Source organism: Lissotriton helveticus, chromosome 11 (genome assembly GCF_964261635.1).
Source record: "Lissotriton helveticus chromosome 11, aLisHel1.1, whole genome shotgun sequence".
In the NCBI taxonomy this organism is placed as follows: Eukaryota; Metazoa; Chordata; class Amphibia; order Caudata; family Salamandridae; genus Lissotriton; species Lissotriton helveticus.
Genome location: NC_136072.1, coordinates 375888326 through 375904454, shown reverse-complemented (window position 1 = coordinate 375904454; position 16129 = coordinate 375888326). Strand labels below are relative to the sequence as shown.

The window sequence follows — 16129 nt, the reverse complement described above, 5'->3', positions numbered from 1 at the left end:
TATTTAACTTATTGTTGGTATTGCCTATATACTGGATTGATTAGTATTTTAAAATAAACATCCTTTAACCATATTTGGTGATTCCTGGTCCTTATTGTGGAGTCACATTGGCTTTGTAAGTTAGATATGTGTTGTTGATGTCTTCTTCCTTACTTCAAGTCAACCAACAAAGGTACATACGACCAACAGAGGAAAATCTTTGATGACTTCACTAAGAGATTGCATTGTAAGTACCAGTGCACTGTCACCACTTACATACTTTCTGTACAAGTAGCCGTTACATCAAATTAACAATTTCAAGACATGAACTATGTGATAGATTCTTAAAATGAAACTGGTAGGGGAAGGTTCTCCTTTGGACTTCAGAGAGATAGTTAAGAATGTTATTAAAACCTGTGCAAAGTTCTCACGGGGAAGGCTGGAAAGCAAGGAACCATTTTTTAAAGAATTTGTATCAGGCCATCGAATGGCATTAAATTGCATTTATAACTTGTAACTTGAAATAGTGTTTTTGCTAGAGTGCAAGTGTGGGAATTCGCCGCATCTGAGATCTTTTCTCTTTTAGTTAAGTCACAGATCAGCTGACTGGCATATTTGGGAGCAACCTGAAATATATAAAATCCAAAGCATTGCAGGAATCCATGCATGAGTTTACAGTTGACCCAACAATGAGACCTTTTAAAGAATGAAATAAGGGAAATTCTCTCCAATTTACATAACTGAAAATAGTTGTTTTGTCCACTATCCCTACTCAGGTTTTCACTGAGGGGAAAGGAGAAAAGGTATATTTTGGATTTCCGACAGTAACTGATATTGTCACTCCTGTGAACACTGAATAGAATTGTGAAGCATCACTCCTGGAAACTCATGGGATGAGGAAGAATGGCAGACCTGGCAGGTTTATTGGTGATGATGGCCAGCACTCTCAGGTCTATGAAGAGTGGTGGACCTTGAAACTCTGAAGATGATGGCAGATCAATGTACTGGTAGAAGTCAGAATCCTAGGTGTGAAATGACAGATCACATAGGAAACTTCTCAGTTAATGCAGTTGGGACTCTTGTACTGTCACACTGACCTAATTTACGAGTATGCAGTGCACGAGGAGATTGTCAGATGGGTCCATGTGTGGGCTGTTTTTTGGAGGTTTGTGGGGCAGTTTTATATAATTTCTCCGATATTACCACAAACATTGCCTGTAGCAAGCACAAATGTATGCAGCCTCCCTTACCGTACATAATGCCTACACAACCTGCCTTTATAAGTTCGAAATTGGCATATCAGCAAATGGGGGGCCACATTCATTTTGGTGCCTAGGCCTACTTCAGGTCCCAGTCTAACTGCACCTACAAGACCATTAGCGTGATACAGAGTGATCTACCTGTAAAATTTGATGAGGAGAAGAGCACAACTGGAAAGATAATGGAAAACTGCCCCTTTGACACCCCTTACGGCAAGGAATCTGCATTTCTGGAAACACTAAAGCTGGTAGTGATCACTGTGTCCAACACTCTAAATGAATGAGGATGGCACATATAAAAAAGGGGATGAAGAGCGACACATCAGGCAAGTTTGATTGTGAGGAAGAGATGCATTTCTGACAGCAATCAGGGGATGAAGAGCAGTATAGATTTAGAGTAGGACAGGCACACATAGCAGCATATCATTACATTCTAAACATGACAGAGCTTGGACCAGCTACAAGCTCTTCTGATTATGTGAGTGGCGCAGCCTGGAACAAGGGTGCTGAAGAGTTGTACATACTGTAATTCTGTGGGACTCCCACCACTTGGGGTTATACAAATCCCAGTGCTGCACTGCCACAAAGAATTTCTTGTTGATCAGAAATGTTCCCATGACCAATCCTGGATAATATTGCTTTTCTTTATAGCCTTTTGTATGAATATGTCATAACCGTTGAAGGTACTACATATCCCTTGTAGTAGGATACCTTTTTGTGTGAGTGGATGGTCGCAGTTTACTCCTTGGGGATCAAGACTGTCACCCATTCACCTGGGCACCCACTCACCCTGTTGAAGGAAATCAGTGGGGGCATCAAATGTGCAACCTTCTATGGATTACCAAGTGGGATACATCCTTTACAACAAAACTTTTACAACGCAGTGCTTTTACAACGCAGGTTTTACAACGAAAACCATTACAACGCATTGCGCTGGGGGGCGCTCTAGGATAGGGAATAGATTTAATTTACTATCCAACACCTTCCCTACTATCCACGGGGACTGGAGTTGGAATAGTAAATTAAACTATTCACTATCCAGCAACCCAAAGCGCTTTGTGTTGTAACAGCATGCGTTGTAAAAACTGCGTTGTAACAGCATGCGTGGTAAAAGCATGCGTTGTAATGTCATACATCCTTACCAAGTGAATAAGATTCTCCTGTGACGCTAAACTTTCAGGTGGGTCATCTGAATGTTTCTGCTGCCTTTAATGTCGATTATCTTAACCCCTTCGCTGCGGCGGCAATTCCGCCGCAGCGCTAGGGGAGAGGGGGGCCGCACGGCGCTCCCATGCTCGTGACAGAACCGCTCCGCTACGAGCCTCGGGTGGGCTGTGCTTGTGACGGAGCGGTTCCGTCACGGCCCCGCCCGCTCAATAGAACGCGCCGCGCATGCGCGGCGGCCGGGCCGTGACTAAACCGCTCTGTCACCAGCAAAGCCCACCCGAGGCTCGTGACGGAGCGGTTCCGTCACGAGCATGGGAGGGGTTAAAATCGGCCATCAAAGTTTTTCAGAACTTTCCGAGTCCACGGGTGCCTAGCTCCGATGTCTATACAAATTCTAAGGAGGCTATGCAGAAGAGGTGATAATCAGAGACACGTATCACATCGCCATGTCCAGATGTGGTTAATCCCAATTACTTTCCTTTTCCTTGGTCTATAGGTACAGTTTTTATTATCATCAGAAAATACACCATCAAAGATCTAGCACACATTTGAATATCTACACCTCACAGGGATGGTGGAAGCTGATTATAATTACTTCCAAAGATGGAGGGATACTTTTCCCAATTAAAATAGCTTACATGTGAACAGCCTCTAACTGTGCCAGGCGTCAATGCACAGATGGAACCAGACTTAGCATATATGTCTTGATAGTGGGAGTAGAATACAGTACAAATAAATGCAGCAAAAGTCGTAACAGCTCCCACATATTATTATGAACAGGGGTATCAACTATAGGCATAGGGTGGCCAGATCCACGTCATAGTTTCCAGGTAACCTCTGACTATGTAGTTGAGTTCCAATGAGAAGAACTAGATATGCTGAGGACTCTTGCATGGAGCCGAATAATTTATGTTTATGTTGATTTACTCCTTCAGCGTGTATAACATTATTGCTTCTTGGCATTTCAGCAGGGGTGTTGTCTGGGTAGAGAGAAATTGAAGGAAGATTGTGGGTACATTTTAATTTAAGGAGCAAATTAAGTTCAAGAGGGGACAAACAAAGTACATACGAAGATAGACAATTTGTGAATGTGAGTCAGCCTAAAGTTTAGCAAGACTAATGAAACCTTCTTAAAAATTAAGGCCCAGGGTCTGCTGGACTGGAAATGTGTTCATGTGTGCCCCATACTGCTCCAAAGGAGTGAGCATAGCACACAGGTCTGAATGTATTGATTGTGGTTAAAATAAGTTTAAAAAAAAGGACCAAACAAGCCTCCGCTTTACATCATAATTTTCCGGATATTGTAATGATGATCCATACGGTTTACAGACAATTTTGAAGAGAAAATTAAGAAAATGTCCGATAGACTAGGGTCTGCCAAGACATCCTACAGGCAGCATTATTTCTGCTCAGCAATATGTGATGTTTATGCTCATTAGAAAAGTGCTGTTCCTGAAGGTGCATCAGCTGCATGTCTCTGGCCCCATCCAAAAGAAGCATTTGCAATGCAATAGTTCTCACATTTGTGAGAGTTTGAGCTATTGGCATCGTAAATGACAATGCCTTTTATTTATGTGTTTTGAAATGCCTGCAAGCGGTGCGTAAACACATACTTTGTGCTTATAGTCCTTGCTTATGAAAAGCAAGACTGGCAGTAAATGAGGCGCAGTTACTGCAGCCTTGCTTCTCCTAAGCAAACACTATAAGTACAAAGTGCTTGTTTACGCACTGCTTGCAGGTTTTCAAAACACATAAATAAAAGGCATTGTCATTTACAATGCCAATAGCTGAATCTCCTGCAAATGAGAGACCTATTGCTTTGCAAATGCTTGTTGAGCTCGGAGACAGAGGCGGCAGCAGCCATAGGAAGGCAGGGACTGTGACCCCAGGCGATGCATTTCACAATCATGAGGGAGGAGGAGGAGGCAGCTGCAGCAAAAACAGACCTTGGTCTTTGAATGCACAGCAAATTTGGCGAAATTGACATCCCTGTTTACAACAGAGCTCTATAAACCAAGAACACTGGTTTTGACTGCTCCAGCTTAAAGAAAGAAATAGTGCTCACAAGCTATGAGTGACAGCACATGTAACAGGGGCAGTCCTTGAAAATGGGCGGAGCTATAAAGCCCATATCCTGAATACAGCATGTGTCGCAGAGACAGTGCAAGCGCTGCCTAGGCGAGACATAAAAAGCACCTTGGTTGCCTCAGGGCCACCAGTGTTTTCACAGGCATTCAATACGGCCAGATCTTCCCTGCAAGTTCAATTAAAGATGGCTGAGAAGTGACACAACAAATAGCATGCTACTTTTTGAATCTGTGTCTGGTTAGATGCTGAGCACAATAATCCCTTGGCACAGCATTGATCAGAAGATATCACAGAATTTCCTTTATAGCCAGCCTTGTGCGACCCAACTATCAACCCGAGCAAGAGGTGCTTCTAGTGGATAGTGGGATTCCCTGCTTTGTATTTAGTGTGGTCATCTAGGAAAATGGAGGATTAGAGTTGATAGGGATCTATTATTATTCTGTTGAACATTGCAGATTGATGCAAGTCAAATGAAACACATTGCCAGCGCTTGTGCCAAATGAGGAGAGAGTGGTTCATTCAACAAATCTGTTTGCCACTAGGTAGCCCTTGCTGAATAGAGTTTGTTGCTGTTTGAGGGTTCTAGACTGCACCGTTCATTTCATTGATACTTCACACTGATATCGACTCGAGTGCTGGTATTCTGAAACGATACACGATCTGTCCCAGTTGTGAACAATGGCAGAAAAGGAGTCTAGGATTCAGTATAAAAAGAATAAGTGAGAACCATCACTTTCTGACTCCCCCATTAAAGCTAAAGCTGACATTAATAGCACCATGGACATGATTTTTAAAAAATTAGCGGAAGTCCACGAAATAGCTAAATCTACTAAGCAGAATACGGATACAATGCAGCTAGAACTCAGTGCCATAAGGGCAGATATGAGCACGATTAACTCTAAATTAGCAGCCGCCGAACAAAGAATTAGCGATATCGAAGATGTCTCTTTTAAGTCATGCAAAGAATTGAAGCAGCGATTACATTGGATGCAGAAAAGGCCTTCAATAGAGTTTCTTGGGCCTTTTTAAAACAATGTATGCATACATTTAATTTAGGAGAATCATATATAAAATGGTAATGTCCCTTTATGTATCTTCATCGGCTCGTATTGCAATTAATGGATCTCTTTCAGATTCTTTTATTCTCCAACAAGGCACTAGACAGGGTTGCCCCCTGTCTCCATCTTTGTTTTTGTTGGCGTTGGAACACTTAATTCAGGATATAAAGATGAATTCAGATATCAAGGGGGTAAGCTTTAAAGATACTCAGGTTGAATTATTTGCCTATGCAGACGATATCCTGATTATGACTGAAGACCCTGGTCCTTCAATGACTGCTTTGATGGATACGATTGAAGAATACACCGTACACTCAGGGCACAAACATAATAGAGACAAATCAGAAGTGAAACCCCTAAATGTGCACTGCACTAAAGACGTTTTAGGTAATTCGGGATTGGCATGGCAGTCGGGTTACATAAAATATTTAGCGATCGAATTTGGTTGTACTATTATTGATACCCTGCATCACAACGAAAAGGTAACCTTGGGACAGATCACAGAACTTTTGGATTCCTGGTCACCAAAATGTATAACATGGAGGTGAAGGGTAGAAACCATAAAAATGATGAGTACACCTATGATTCATTACCTTATAAACCTGCTTCCACTTCTCTTGACGGAGGATTTTCACCATAAACTAGATATCCTCCTTAGAAAGTTTTTATGGCGTGGCAAAAAAGCTTGAGTTAGCATAAAAAAACTTAGACTTGATAAATCCTTAGGAGGAGTGAACCTAGCGGATTTTCAATGATATCAATCAGCGTTTCTGGCAAAACAGGGTCTTATTGGATCTCGCCCCCTGCCCATTATACTCTGGTATGGTTAGATGTGGAAAGATCCATTCTTCATAATATCAATCACTTGGCATTACTCACCTCTAACCTGCTCTATTCAAACAGATCTCAATCTATTTTTAAAAACACAAAATTGGCACTTCTGCAGTTAGACAAGAAGTTAGATATAAGTATTTGGGGGTCGAAGATGGAATATTTATGGCTAAATCGTAGAGTATTCTATAAAGGAAAAAGCTTACACTTAGATGATTGGATTAATCGAGGTATCTTCTTTCCTAATCAGCTGGAACACTCTTTGTACCCCGTGACGTTTGCAGATTTTCAAAACAGTTATAAATTAGACAACATTGAATTTTATAATTTTTTTAAAGTCAGAGCGGCTAGATCTATAGCCAAATTTAATATGTTCTTCCATCTTTACCAATGGTTGTGACACAGATTAATAAACTAGGTCACCACGTGTCACATATATAAAAGCTCCTGTACTAACTACTGGTTTCTTAATGATTGATTCATGTAACGATACAGACAAAGAACTGCTGGATCTTTTACTTGCATCAGCAGTGAAAATGGTGCTTAATATTTCGAAAGACACGCACAAGACCTCATATAAGGGATGGAGGAACTGGGTTATTCATCTTAGGGGTGCAGACAACATTGCCCTACAGAGCTCTCCATGGAAATCCTTATTTAGATCATTGTGGAATTCCTTGGACATTTACTTCAATACTCATAAACCTCCTTGAACATTTATGCTCAATTTATATTCCCTGTAATATTTACTCTAATATTCGCTGGTCTTTTGTGATTATATTTTTCCTTATTTTGTGTTCACAGTGTATATTTCAACAGATGTATGTCATTGTTATTAATCTCTTTATATAAGTTCTCTCTTGGTTTATTATCTAGCTTCCTTTTCTCCTTTCTCTCTTTTGTCTTTTCCTCTGTCTGTTTCTTTCTTTTTTTCTCTAACTTTTAGGTTTACATATGGTTTGGAATGTTCATTTTGGAGTACAGCTACATTTTATGCGATTATGACTTGCAACTTCGCATGAATGTTCGGTTTATACATTATTCCAAACTTGTCATTTTTGGTCATTGCTGTTTATTGTGAAAATTCAATAAAGTATTTGAAATAAAACAAAAAAGCAAATATAAGAAAACATAAGACATGTGTTCTAGAGCAGCCTTAATGATTCTTTGACTGATAGTTAAAATAAACAAAGACAGCCAAGCGCTGTTACAAATGAATACAGATGATTTTATATGAAGTTCTATTTAAGTAAAACGTTGGGCTTTAGCAGAATCTTACAACATGAACAAACAGATGATTTTTTTCTCTGCGAAAGGTGGCAACACAACCTGTAGCCGTCTGTGTAAGCTTTTCCAGTGCATCGTGCGTGAGAGCGAATGTCAGTCTCAAATTGTCTTTCCGCTCCTCTGTGGAAGGGTCAGCACAACCTTATCCACTGCTCTGAGACTGTGACTTTTGCTGCAGTATGAGTGTTCTTCTCATTGACTAGCATCTCTGGGTCTCTGTTCCACCATTTTGAGACTTAGAGCCTTATTACGATGGCGGTTGGTCGACAATGAGCCGCCGGTCTTGCCTGCCCTATTAGGATACGACCGCCTGGCGGTCATAATATAGTGTTAAAAGTATACTCGCAGTCAAGTAGTAGAAGTAAGTCATGGGTTTATTACTACAGCCCCACACCTCCGGCGGTGCGTAGGTCAGTTAGCCGGATCAATCAACTCACAGTTGGGCAGTTGGAGAGGGGACCGGGGTAGAGTGGAATGTTGGGGAACCAATCGGGATGGAGGGAAACAGTGGGTGCTCTCGCGCAGGAGAGTTGGTAGATACTACTTGCCCAAGGCTAAGGGGGAATACAAACTAGATTACAACACATCTTCCTCTCTTGCGAGTTTTAACAGATGAGCTACAGGTTGTGGCAAAAAGAAACAGTAGAGCTAAATTAACAAATCAGCTTTAGTCACACACAAAGTCTTCATAACGTTCAGGTTTGTGGATAGTTCGCCCGAATCTTCCCTTGGCAACAAGGGCATCGGGAACACTTTCTGTGTCAGAGTGAGACTCATTACAGGTTCTACCAAACCTACCGCTGAAGCTGTGACCGCCAGACATGGCTTCAGAGTCAGAGTGGGAGTCACCATAACAACTCCGATTGGAGATCGGAGTGTGGGGATTGACGCCCTCAGACTGGTCTGATGATTGACGGTCAGCTGAGTCAGTGGCAGGTGGGAGACCATGTGAACTAACATTTCTGAGATTGTAACCCTGTCCTACACCAGATCTATCAACATCAATCCACAAGTCTTTGCAATGTGTAGCATGTTGCAGTTGGTTGGAAACATTGGCTCCCTGATGGTATCTGGCCAATCTATTCATGTGCCAGACCTTCCCATCACTGAGTCTGGCCGCGTTGTTGAACAGTTAATTTATTTGCAATGGAGCAGTGAATCTGCTTTCTCCTTTCCTCACTTTTTTCTCCAAACAAACTTTAACAAAGTCACCAACTTTTAATGAATGTTCTTTTGCACCATGTTTGGAATCATACCATTCTTTGTAATATTTTTGAGCTTTAATTATGTTATTCCTGATTACATCAGGTGACCATGCAACTTATTTTGAATTAGGCATCCAACCAAGGTCAATACTCAGGGGCTGTCTGCTTCTCATGAGCACAAAGGGTGCCTCATGGGTGCTGGCACAGGGAGATATTCTGAAAGCCCAAATTAGTTTGAACACTTCTTCCTCCCAGTTCAGATTTGCGTTTCTTGACAGCTGTATGTGTCCTTTCAGGACACGGTTGAAACGTTCGGTGAGGCCATTACCTTCAGGATGGTACAGTGAAGTGGTATGATGAGTGATGCAGTTCCTCTTTAGAAATGCTTTGAACGCTTCAGAACAAAATTGTGGACCATCGTCAGTGAGCACAAATTTTGGTAGACCTTCGCTAATGAACAGTTTGTCCAAGAACGATATAATTGTGGAGCTATCTATTTCCGTAACAATCCTTATTTCTGGCCACTTAGAGAAATGATCTATAGCCACTAGAATATACTTGATCTCTCCGTCATGTCCTTCGATGGGCCCCGCGATGTCAACACCAAATTTCTCCCAGGCCATCAGGGGGGGTTGAAGTGGAGAGAGAGTGACTTTAGATGTCTTGAGGGTTTTGTCTGAATCACTGCACCCACACAATTCCTTATGAGTATTTCGATTTGCTTGTCAATGCCTGGCCACCAGTAACTGGCTCTGACTCTTTTCTTAGTTTTGGAGATGCCCAGATGACCAATGTGGCAGAGTTTAAGTATTCTGTCTCTGAGTGTGATGGGGGCTATTGCTTTGCCAATTCTGTATAACACTCCCTTTTCCAAACTGAGTTCATTTCTTATTTCCCAGTACGTTTTCACATTGGCAGTAAGATGGCGTTTCTCAGGCCACCTAGTGTTCACACATTTGCAGACATCCTGGAGGGTTGAATCGCGAGCCATGTGTTGTTCCCATTCTCCCCCAGATATCCCGTCCAATTCTGTATTGAAGAGTAGAGCTACTTTTTCGTCTTCCCCTGTAGTATCGGTGCTCTCATTACTGTGTGGGAGTGGTAGTCTACTGAGGAAGTCAGTGATTTTATTCTTGACTCCTGGCCAATATTCAGCAGAATAGCAATAGTCCAGTAATTTGATTGACATTTTGCTAAGTCGTGGGGAAGCATTCTGCAAACCGGAGGCAGACAGTATTTTGATTAGGGGTTTGTGGTCAGTGCGAAGATGAATGTTGTAACCCCATATATATGCTCTGAAGTAATTGAGCGCCCATGAACAGGCTAACATTTCGCGCTCGATTACTGAGTATTTCTCCTCAGCAGGGGTGAGTGACCTTGAGGCAAATGCTACAACCCATTCTTGTTTTGATGAATCCTTCTGTGCTAACACTGCACCAATACCTTTGTTGCTTGCATCGGTGGTCACAAAGATTTCTGCTTTTGGATCAAATCCTTTGAGAAAAGGAGCATTGCTTATTTCTTTCTTAATTGTTTCAAAGGTGTTTTGGCAATCCGTGGACCATTCAAATTTTGTCTTATTTTTTAATAATTGTCTAATGCTGTATGTTTTCTCAGAAATTTTTTTCATGAATTTCGAGTAATACTCGGTAAGACCAAGAAAAGCTCTGACATCATCTTTGCTCGATGGGCAAGGAGCGTTGAGAATGGCATCCACTAATCCTTGTTTAGGTTTGATGGAACGTTTTACTGTGTTATTTGTGCTTACTTGCTGCTCCTGACGAGATTACTTCGTCCAGGTGCCTGTTATTCTGCTTTCTCCCCCGGCGCAGCCGATTGCAGTGCTGACGCCGGCCGGCAGAAAGCGAAGCCGCCATCTTGGGGGGAGGCAGGGTAGCGCTCCAGAGATTGGACGCCTCCCGCCCTCCCAGGGGATTTAAAGCGCTTCTCCTATCACTCTGTGACAGATTACTTGTCTTTCTCCCCTGAGGCGGAAAGCCGGGGGCACCTCATTCTATTCTTTCATTCTTGGCAGAAATAACGCGAGTCATTTTTAAAACTGTATATATTTTAAGGGAACGTTTTACTGTGTTATTTGTGCTTACTTGCTGCTCCTGACGAGATTACTTCGTCCAGGTGCCTGTTATTCTGCTTTCTCCCCCGGCGCAGCCGATTGCAGTGCTGACGCCGGCCGGCAGAAAGCGAAGCCGCCATCTTGGGGGGAGGCAGGGTAGCGCTCCAGAGATTGGACGCCTCCCACCCTCCTCCGAAAAAGGAAATAAAAATGGGGACTACCCGTCCGCGCAGCGGGCGGGCGCAGCGGGCGGGCGCAGCGGGCGGGCGCAGCGGGCGGGCGCAGCGGGCGGGCGCAGCGGGCGCGCCGATGGCGCGCCGAAGGCGCGCCTAAGGCAAGCCCGTCTGCGCCCGTCCGCGCCCGTCCGTGCCTGTCCCGCGCCTAGCGCCGGTCCCCCTGCCTCTTCTGCTATGAAAATTACCTGGACCAAGTCTCAGCTTTTACAATTGAGACAAGCCATCTGCCCTTCAGGTAGGCGCTGCTGCCCCCACAGTCTAGAGAATCTTTCTTATAACTGTCCGTCTTGTGAATTCACTATTAATTCCTTGCAGAGCCACCATACCTCCTTAGGGAAGACTGTTAACCCCCAGAAGCCCCCGAGGTTGTTAAAAGCGGCGTTAATTAACTGTCGCTCTCTGCCTCGTCATACTAACGAGATTTGGCTATCTCTTGATACGCAGAACTGGGATATCCTATTTCTTACAGAAACTTGGATTAAAGATACTTCCAATCCTGATATATACTTAGCCACTCCCCCCGGCTATCGATTGACTAGTATCAATCGTGAAAATGACAAAACCGGAGGGGGCCTTGCCATTATTTTAAAATCACACTTTAACTTAACAGTCAAGAGACTAACGAACCTAGGGCTTATTGAAGCCATGTACTTTACAATTTCAGACTCTACTAGGATTATCTCAGCAGGTATCTTAGTATATAACCCACCTACTGCGTCTCCTTCCTCACTTACCACCCTGTTGCATTTAATAGCTGATCTCTCCTTAAAACATACTTACTTCACTGTTCTAGGAGATTTTAACTTACATGTTGATAATCCTTCCGGCACACAAGCTTCATGTTTGATTGATTTTATGTGTGGATTAACTTTGCCCCAATTAATTAAGGGCCCCACACACTTAGCGGGTCATACTCTTGACCTACTTTTCACCAACCATCCCGGTATCATTTCCCTTCCAGCTATACCCCTCACCTGGTCTGACCATTTTCTCCTTCCCTTTGAAATTACCATGCCCACTGCTCCGCCTGCTTTCTCTCGAAATAGAGAGAATGGTCGAAAATGGTTTAAGGTCACTTGTGATACAATTGATCCCTGCTTTTCTTACCTGTTTGACTCTCATACAGATCTTAATGAGGAAGTTGTTAGATACAATACCGCTATCATTGACGCCCTGGATGTTATCGCCCCTCTCGCCCCGATTGCGTCTGCTAGATCCCGACCATCTGCGCCTTGGTTCTCTCCCTCTCTGCGGGAGGAAAAGAGCCGCTGTAAGCAGCTTGAGCGCATTTGGCGCCGGACCTATGACGTTGAATCTAAAACTATCTACAAAGCTGCTTTAAATAAATTCCAAAAATTAAAGCGAGCTGCGATGAGAGGACACTTCGCACAGCTTATTCATGAAGCTGAGAATTCCACTAAAGCCCTATTTAAGATAGTGAAGGATTTCGTCCATCCCTCTGCCATGAAGATCCAGAGTGCCCCCAGTCAGACCTTTTGTAACGGGCTCTCGGATTTTTTTCAGGACAAAATTTTGAAGCTATCCTCTTCATTTGATTCTACCTTGTCCTCTCTGCCAATTGTTGAGTCAGATCCTCAGCTATGCTCATTTAATTCCTTTGAAGAGCTCACGTCAGAGACCGCCACTGAGCTACTTGTTCAAGTTAGCTCAGGATCACCGCTGGATCCAGTCCCTGCCAAGGTAATGGGCAATCTCGCACCGGTTCTCATTACTCCCTTACTCTCCCTTTGGAACACTTCTTTAAATCTGGGTCAATTCCCTACAGTATGGAAACAAGCCTTACTGGTGCCCATTTTAAAAAAAGCGGATGCTGATCCTTTACAATTCAGTAGCTATCGCCCAATATCTCTCCTGCCCAAACCTGCTAAAATCTTGGAGAAGGTGGTGCAGAGGCAATTGGCCCATTATCTTGAAATAAACCACCTGTTGCATGACTCCCAGTCGGGTTTTAGAGCTGGTTTCAGCACAGAGACGGCTTTATTGGAAGTATCTGAGACAATACGTGAGTGTGCGGACAGAGGTGAGGAGTCCATGTTGGTCCTCCTCGACCTGTCCGCCGCTTTTGATACTGTGTCTCACAACATTTTATTAGATCGCTTACAGCAGCTGGGAATCGGAGGCACTGTACTTACCTGGATAAGATCATTCCTTACGGGGCGGTCGCAGAGAGTACTCCTTCGGCCCTTTCAATCAGAGGATAAACCCCTCCTGTGTGGAGTGCCACAGGGTTCTGCCCTGAGCCCTCTCTTATTCAATGTCTATCTAGGCCCGCTTGCTAGGGTGGTTGAGGCATGGGGGGTCAGAGTGGTTTCCTATGCTGATGATACTCAGCTTGTGTTTTCTTTTAGAGACCACTCTGACTCCCATTTATCAAACTTCCGCAACTGCCTTAGCAACATCTGTTCCTGGATGGCCTCTAACCACCTGGTTTTGAACACGGATAAAACGGAGGTCCTGTTTTTTAATCAAAAAACTACTCTCTCTGCGACCCTTTGGTGGCCTACTATTTTGAATCCCCCCCCGACCCCTGTTCAGGCGGCCCGTAATCTGGGCTTTCAATTTGATAATGCCATGTCTCACAAGGCCCAGATTAATAAGGTTACATCTGCTTGCTTTGGCAAACTCCGCATGATCAAGAAGATCTGTCCGTACCTTCCTTTGGATTCACGTAAAACTATTGTCCATGCTCTGATTACGTCACACCTTGACTATTCAAATAGTCTATATGCCGGTGCCCCCTTGTACCTTATTGAAAGGTTGCAAGTAGTTCAAAATGCAGCGGCAAGACTCATCGGAAATATCCCTCTTCGTCAGTCTGTAGCAGCATATCGGAAAGAACTACACTGGTTACCTATCTCCTGCCGTATACAGTTCAAAGTCTTGACCCTTGCTTTCCGTGCCATTAATGACTTGGGCCCGGTCTATTTGAGAAAAAGACTCAAACTATCCTTATCATCTAGATCTTTGAGATCCAATAGCTTGCGTCTCTTAGTGGTACCTAGATTCCGCCGCTCCAGGTGTGGGGGAAGAACGTTTGGAGTAGTTGCTGCCAAGCTTTGGAACACTCTTCCTTTAGATCTAAGCTTCTGTGAGTCGGAACTAGTGTTCCGTCGCAAACTCAAGACTTGGCTGTTCACTACTGCTTAATATAGTTCTTCTAATGATCAGTAATCTACAGCGCCGGGACACCCCCTTCTGGGGGTAGCCGTGCGCTTTACAAGCTTCTTAAATAAATAAATAAATAAATGCCCTCTTGGCTAATGGTGTGCCCTAAGTACACCACTTTGTCTTGAGATATTTTACACTTGTCCAATTCAACAGTCAGACCATGCATTTTAAGTCTATTAAAAACTTGCCTAAGATGTGTGTCATGTTCAGATTGGTTGCTACCCATGACCAGGATATCATCTTGGAAAAACCTGATACCGTTGACGCCTTCAAAAATGGTAGTCATGACCCTTTGAAAAAGCGCCGCGGCCGAGGCTAAACCGAACGGCACCCTGGTGAATCGATAACAACCAAATGGGGTAATAAATGTGGTGTATTTTTTACTGTCCGCATGTAGGGGAATCTGGTGGTATGCGGATTTTAAATCAATTATGGAAAATATACACATACCATTGGTGGCATTAAACATTTCACATATGCGTGGCAGGGGATATTGATCAACAATAATATTCTTATTCAGGTCCCTGAGATCGATGCAGAGTCTAATTTTACCGTTGGGACGCTTGACCACCACCAAGGGAGAAACCCACTCCGCGGACTCAACTTCTTCAATTATTCCATCTTTGATAAGTCTATTCAGTTCGACTTGAACATCACTTCTCACTGACACTGGTAAATGTCTTACCTTGTGAATGCATGGGATGGCAGAGTCTTTAAGTTCAATTTTATGTTGGAAACTGTTGAGAAGACCAACCTTGCCAGAGAACACTTCAGGAAAGTCATTTTGGATGGTGCGTTTGCTGGACTCATCGACAGAACTGGTTCATCGCTATTCGGGTTGAGGATAATGCCCAGATCAGCTTGGTCGCTCCAACCAAGGACCGAAGGACCCTTCTTAGCCACAAAAAGCCTGCAAATTGCTTTTCTGTTTTTGAATTTGAATTCTAGATCTCGGGTCCCTAAGAATTCTATGTTGTTTCCAGTGTAACTTCTAGCAATCACTTTTGATTTCTCCAAAGAAGAGCCGATTTTGTCATTAAATTGTTTCCACACATTCTCATTAATGATTGTGAACGGAGACCCTGAATCAGCCATGAGATTCACTGTGACACCACCTAATTTCACATCACACATGGTTTTTTTTTTCTTGTGGGTGTGAGTTCCAGTACATCATATTCAATTGAGAACACATAGCTGATGTTGTCAGAATCTGAATACTCTGAGTTTTCTTCATCTGAGTCACTTTCCTCTTGAATTTGTTTGACATGTTTACCTTGTTTTGACGATCTTCTATTACAAGCTTTGGAAATGTGTCCTGTCAAACCACAAGATGTGCATTTTTGATATCTCGCTGGACATTTTTTTGAATCAGCTAGGTGGGAGGGAGAACCACATCGATAGCATTTAAGTTCAGTGAAATCGTTCTTTCTTGTGCTGCAACGTTTTTCTTTGCTATATTTGAATCCTTGTTGTTCACTTTACTTATGATGGTCATGTTCAACATCTCTCATGTTCGCATTAAGTCTCAGCTTGCCAGCATTTGAGGATTTAATTGCTTTGACTACAACTGGTTCTTCTAGAACGGCCTTGGCACATCTGCCTGTAAGTTCAGCTTTTTTAACCAAAGCAACAACTTCCTTCAAAGAAGCTTCACCATTAACCCAGAGTTTGTCCTGGATATTAGGGTTGCTGGCATGCATAATAATTTGATCACGCACAAACTCTTCTTGTAGTTGACCAAATCTGCAAGTCAATG

General features: G+C 43.2%; 1 protein-coding gene across 1 annotated transcript in view; it reads right to left on the bottom strand.

Annotated features, from left to right (window-relative positions):
• The window catches only part of EPHB1 (EPH receptor B1), a 956362-nt gene that overhangs the window by 680832 nt on the left and 259401 nt on the right, over positions 1 to 16129 (bottom strand). The window lies entirely within an intron of this gene.